Below are 6,144 nucleotides of genomic sequence, written 5' to 3'. Positions count from 1 at the left end.
TCTTCAATATTTGAGAGGGCTTGTTGAGGCCTTTGCGTCTGTTTGCTATTGATATGTTAAAATTCTCACGCGGTTTTGATTATGGTATCCGGAGTGAGCAGTTTGTGTACTGTTGTTGCTTTTGAAAGCTTTGGAAGTTTTCAGCACCATTTGGATTGCTTCATTGAAATCCTAGATGTTTTTGTGCCATGGACTACCAAAAGTGTTTGGCTTGTATATTCCCAAGGTATTAACCTACTCATCACTTTGGTTGGTTGCTTGACATTCGTGGTTTAGATGATTTTCGTCACACATGTCACAAGCTTCAGTTTGACTTGATTCTTGTGTATTCACCTGAAAAGATCCAAACTTTTGTGCCAAAGACATAATTTGTTTTGTTAGTGTATTTAAAGCATCTTCTTGATTTACAGTAACAACTTTTGATGGTTACACGATCAGATGGCTATTGAATGACATTTTTAGGGATTTCGTTCATCATTTGCAAAGCTTCCTTTGTGGTTTTTTCCATGATGGAACCTCCTGCAGATGCAACTATCACATTTCTAGAAGAAGGTTTTAACCCATGATAAAAAATTATACAATTGCATATGTTCTGCAATGTCATGATGTGGACATTTTTTTAGCATTACTTTTAATCTTTCCCAAGCCTGGTAAACTGACTCAGTGTCAGTCTGCAAGGAATTAGTAATATCTTGTCTTAATTTTGTGGTTTTAGCAGGGAAAAAATATTTATTAAAATCTCTTGAGTCATCTGGTCCCATGTGGTAATAGAACTTTGAGGCAAACTTCGCAACCAAGTCTTGACATCTCCTTTTAGAGAAAAAGGAAATAGCCTTAATTTGATAGCTTTCGGAGACACTCCATTATATTTAGCAGTTTCAACTAATTCTAAGAAATCAATTAAATGACTATGTGGATCTTCACTTGCATCGCCAGTGAAGACACAAGATTGTTGAATTATTTGAATCAAACCTATCCTGATTTCGAAGTTGTTGGCTGCCACTGGGGTATGGTGTTCCTGACATTAGATTCACAATTAAAGCGGTCTGGTCTAGCATAATCCCTTAGGATTCTGTTTGCTAGTCTTGACACCCGCTTCGTATTTGATCTTATATGGGTGGTGGTGGGACTCCCTGTTGATTGGTGTTATCTACGCATCGGTGCTCCATTCTGTCACAAGTTATGCTTTGAGAAGATGTTTGATTTTTCCAGCGAAAACACAAAGATCTTTCAATTTCAGGATCGTAATGAGCCAACTCTTTTGTAGAAGAGCGGGTCATAAACTATCTAAAATTAAGAAATTGAACTTAGTTTCTATAATAGTAGTAGTAGTAGTGAAAAAATATAGTAATAATAATATAGTACTTTGTTTAGTAGATTAATAACGTCCAAATCCACTACTCAAAGAAAAAGTGTACGCGATCGTCGCAATATAATTTATCCAACTATGAGTAGGGGTCGAATCCACAGGGGACAATATAAAGGCGATTGTGAAAGTCAAGGATTTATTACCAACTATGCTAAGCCAAACACTTTTTCAATATTTGATTTTTTTGATTTAAAAACTAACAAAGATAAAATTAAACTAGAAAGTGGGTAAAACGATCAATAGCCACAAGCATGGATACAAGGTACTCTCAAGTAACGATCCCATATATTTTATGATTTTATGACTAAGAGCAAGTCTATGTTAATAAGAAAAGATTTCTAAAGTCTTATTGAAAGTTTTCCAACCAAATCAATGAATTTCACTCTAAGCTTTTTCAAGCCTTAGAGTGTGATATTTAGCACAATCAATTGAATCTAAATTTAACTTTCCTATTCCTAGCTCAAGTTATTAAATGAGGTTTAAAGCCCCAAGTTCTTGTTAATTAATCTTTTTCAACCTTAATTTTCCTCTACCAACCTCAAATCGAAGTAAATGAGCGGGTCCTAGGGCTAGCTAATCCCTTAAGAAACATTAAAGAATAAGATTAATTAAAGAAACAAAGAGTCACTTCATTAGAAATAAAAATCATTCAATACATCAGTAAAACAAGAGATTTAATCCAACACTTGATAATGAATATTCTCATAAATAAGGTTCTAGTGAAAGAATAAAATACTACACACTTAAATATTCAATACTTAGGTTGATATTGTTGTTTGATTGTGGCTTGTTGCCTTGTTGTGATCTATTGGCTTGTTGCCACTTGTGTGATACTAGACTTGATGTTGAGTTGCCTTATCATGATTGTGAACTCGTATCTCTCATTTATTGGGTATTGTCTAGTAAAGAGGAAGGAGGTGATTTATTCGTGATATCGTGATGTGTGTCTATGTGTGGCACAATTGGTATTGATAGATTCTCATTGACATTGATACCATACATGCATTCATACTCATACATTTGGATTAGCTTGCGCGCCGCAACATATATCATACATATATTGGATCGGGTTGCGCACTGCAACATATATTATACATATATTGGATCGGGTTGCATGTTCTGCAATACACACACACACATATATAGGATATGCGCGCAAAAATCATGGACTTTGCGAGATAAATTGGTAAAATGACTATTGAGGCATGGAGATATTCGCCGGAGCGTGTGTGTATCATTTTGCATATGCATTCGTCATTATCATCTCATTTTGCGTGAATTGATTGCGATTCATGGGTTGTACTTGTGTTGATCATTAGGAAAATAAACTTGAACTTGTGTTTAGGTGTTTCACTATAGGCTATGATTCGGCCGTTGATCTTTCTTTACTTGCGAAACTATTCTTGGACTGTGTTGATTGATTCTTTATTGTGAGCGTGTTTATCTTTCAGTCTCTTCCTTTATATATGATAGCTACTTGTGGCCATTGATACCTACCGTACATAATCTTTGTTAGTACTATCTTTATTTCTTTTATGAGTGCATAGTACGTGACAGGATCAACTTCCTGTCCTCGTGGCTGATTCCCGAGGCTTTGCTGACGACCATCCAGGGTGAGCACATAGACGGATCTGCAGCGCGGATGCCTCTTTTTATTTACTTATCTTATTTTGATGTTCCGAGATAGTATTCCACTTTTATTCCACTTTTCAGACTATGTATTCATATTCAGAATTGTAGTATTTGTAGTAGTGGCTCTTGTACGGCCCTAGACCAGATTTCTTGAGATTATTTGTAATATTTTCGCACTTATTTGTTTATCTATTCTAGACTTATTATATGTATTCGGTGGTTGGGTTTACTTTATTGTTGATTTGAATTATGATTAAGGGACGGGTTAGCCTATCAGGTGGGAAAAGGGTAGGTGCCCGCATGTTTTTCGATTTGGGATGTGACACTTTTCCTGCAAGATTTGTTAGAAAAATACGAAAATAGGATATAATTATTCATGTTTTAATTTGAAATCTTATTTTTATATACTGAAATTTCATGAATTATTTATATCCATCGGGTTTTCGAGCCATCCACAGCCTTTTCTCCATATGCATCACGAGCCACGGTGTCTTCTCAAAGCCAAGGCTCTCCCGATGTGGATCTCTTTTTCAGACAAGACATTCCGAGCGTACTAGTAGTACGAGATCCCAAGAAGAAGCACACTATGCTCAAGGGCACAAGGGGGATCGGAAGAGCGGATGATCATGTCTTAGAGCACCCTGTTATTAAGAGGAGAAGGGGGGGATGGGGACAATGGCGAGGGCGGTGGGGATGGTATTAGCCTTAGGCCTCAGGATAGTCTCAAGCATACCACATGTGGGACCCATCCGCGATCGTATCATTGTTCTACGTTTAAGTAACTATTATATTTTTTGCGTATCTATTCATATTTATAAATATTATCTTAGTCTTTATTATCGTTTATAACTAACTCATGTGACATCTTAAATTAATCATAAAAAAAAAATCGTGAAATATTCGAAATAAATTTACGCATTAATTTTAAAATAACAAGCTTAAATTTAAACCCTAAAAATTTTAAAACTTAAAGCTAATGATATGTAACATCTCGGATCTTCGGGCTGAGGTTTAATGCGTAAGATGGGGGGCATAATGGAATCAATATGATAGATATAGGAAGTGTTTTGAAAACTAATCAAGTCATAAGAAGAGTCTTTGGGAAAAAGAAAGTCGGAAGCTACCCTATGGAGCGTGTTTTCACGTGAGTTTGCACCATATCTCACTTGAAATGAGTATAAGGAAAAATATATAAGGAATTGGGGAAAACTACCTTCTTAAAAATTGTATATATTTGAAATACCTTTCCAACGGTATATTATGGAGGTAAAACAGACATATGTACAAAAAGGTTTGCCCGTTTTACTAAAACAGTGTTTTGCCGATTTACGGTAGAATTTACGGGCTGTAAAATTTATACGGGCTGTAGATTTGGGGAGTAAAACAGGTCCAGAAAGACCAAATCACTGTAATTGATTTACGGTAGGATCTAAGGACCGTAAATCTTTTACAGTCCGTAATATGGGGCGTAAAATAGGTCCGACAGCAATTTTAAAACTTCGTTTAAAGGCTTTTTCACTTCATTCTTCACATCCCCAAGCCCTAGAACGACCTCCTACCCTCTCCATCAAGAACACTAAGGTAAGCCTATTCTAATCATTCCAAATCAATTCTAATATATATCCTTGTAATCTAAACAAGAAATAATCATTCCTAACCTAGAGTTTTCAAGAAAACCCATCTTAAGGTTCAAGATTCAAGATTTTGGAAATCTTCTTCAAAGTTCAAGTCTTTAATTCAAGTTTTGGAGCATTACCAGGTATGTAGAGTTTCTATCCACGTGTGGGAACATCTTTGTTCTTCTCCACGCCACATTCTTCCATGATCATACAAGTTACACCAAACTAGGGTTTTAGCCATGTTATGATAACCACAGCACATGTACCATGATATACTATAATTGTATGATTACTTCGTTATTGTATTCTTAATAGTCTCTTTTGGTTATTGAGAATCTGTTCGTAATCCATGAAAACCCATACTTTGCATTCCATGGGTTCCTATATGCAAGTTATTAAATGTAATGCTTATTTTCATGAATATCCTACATGTCTACAAGTTTTCATGCAATTATATTATATTATATTATTATATCCATACTATGATACAAGATACTCATGTTTAATACAAGTCATGTTTTGTGAAATTCATGGGCTTCTTAACCAACTATATCATGTTCATGTTTTTGAGAGTTGTACAGATTACCGAGAAGGTTTCATACCTGAAACTACGTATGCCAACAGAGGATAAGGATCGCTCCCCCCCCAGTAGGACGATTCCTTCATATTTTCCCCATTGAGGGATTTGGATCCATTCATGTCATGTTCAGGTTTTGTACCCCGGCAAGGTACAGGACAACTTAAGCGTCGGGCAGAGATCAGACGTCACATGTTAACGTGGTGGTTACATGTCGGTTATATTAATGCTCTCCCAGCTTAAAATGTTTTTACCCATGTTATATATGTATTTATGTCCATGTCAGATACACATGTTCATTGTAACATCCCGTAAATCCGAATTAGGTATGAATGTATGAATCTAGTATAAAGGTGATATTTTAGCTATACGAATCTATTTGGGATGAACTCAGGTGATAAATAGTCGTTTTGAAGTCAAACCAAAAAATGAAGTTCTTAAGGCCTTCTAAATTTATCTAAGTCTAGGAGAGTCTGTACTTATGGCCTGTTTTCGGGTACTTGCGTTAGGAATTTGTGAAAACTTCCTTCTTGAAAGTTGTAGCCCTTTGAAATACCTTTCCAATGGTATATTATGGGGGTTAAGGGTACATATGTACAAAGAGTTATGGCCATTTTACTGAAGGATTATAGTGCAGTCCGTTCACTGATCATGTTATACGAACCTGTTATACGGCCCATATAATTTTATACGGACCGTATAACTCGTCCGTACTTCGGGGCCGAAATCGACGTTCTGTTCAGCCATGATAAATATGGTCATATTATACGGACCGTATAACTTTATACGGACCGTATAATATGTCCATATAACCTCCGCCTCACTTTTGTATAAATCCAAGCCTTGAGTTATTCTATTTCATTATTCATAATTCCAAGCCCTGGTAATAATCCAAAACATCAAGGTAAGTCAATCCAAACCCTTCCAACTCAATTCTAACAAAAAAA

The 6,144-nt window shown here is 35.9% G+C and overlaps 1 non-coding gene across 1 annotated transcript; it reads left to right on the top strand.

Moving 5' to 3' along the window:
• Positions 1–597: 597 nt before the first annotated feature.
• Positions 598–704, top strand: LOC132069070 (small nucleolar RNA R71). Its single transcript, XR_009417638.1, has one exon. It is a non-coding gene; the product is annotated as a small nucleolar RNA R71 (small nucleolar RNA).
• Positions 705–6,144: the final 5,440 nt, after the last annotated feature.

Source organism: Lycium ferocissimum, chromosome 8 (assembly GCF_029784015.1).
Source record: "Lycium ferocissimum isolate CSIRO_LF1 chromosome 8, AGI_CSIRO_Lferr_CH_V1, whole genome shotgun sequence".
NCBI classification, from domain to species: domain Eukaryota; kingdom Viridiplantae; phylum Streptophyta; class Magnoliopsida; order Solanales; family Solanaceae; genus Lycium; species Lycium ferocissimum.
The sequence above is the reverse complement of the archived record's forward strand: the minus strand, read 5'-3'. Positions and strand labels throughout refer to the sequence as shown.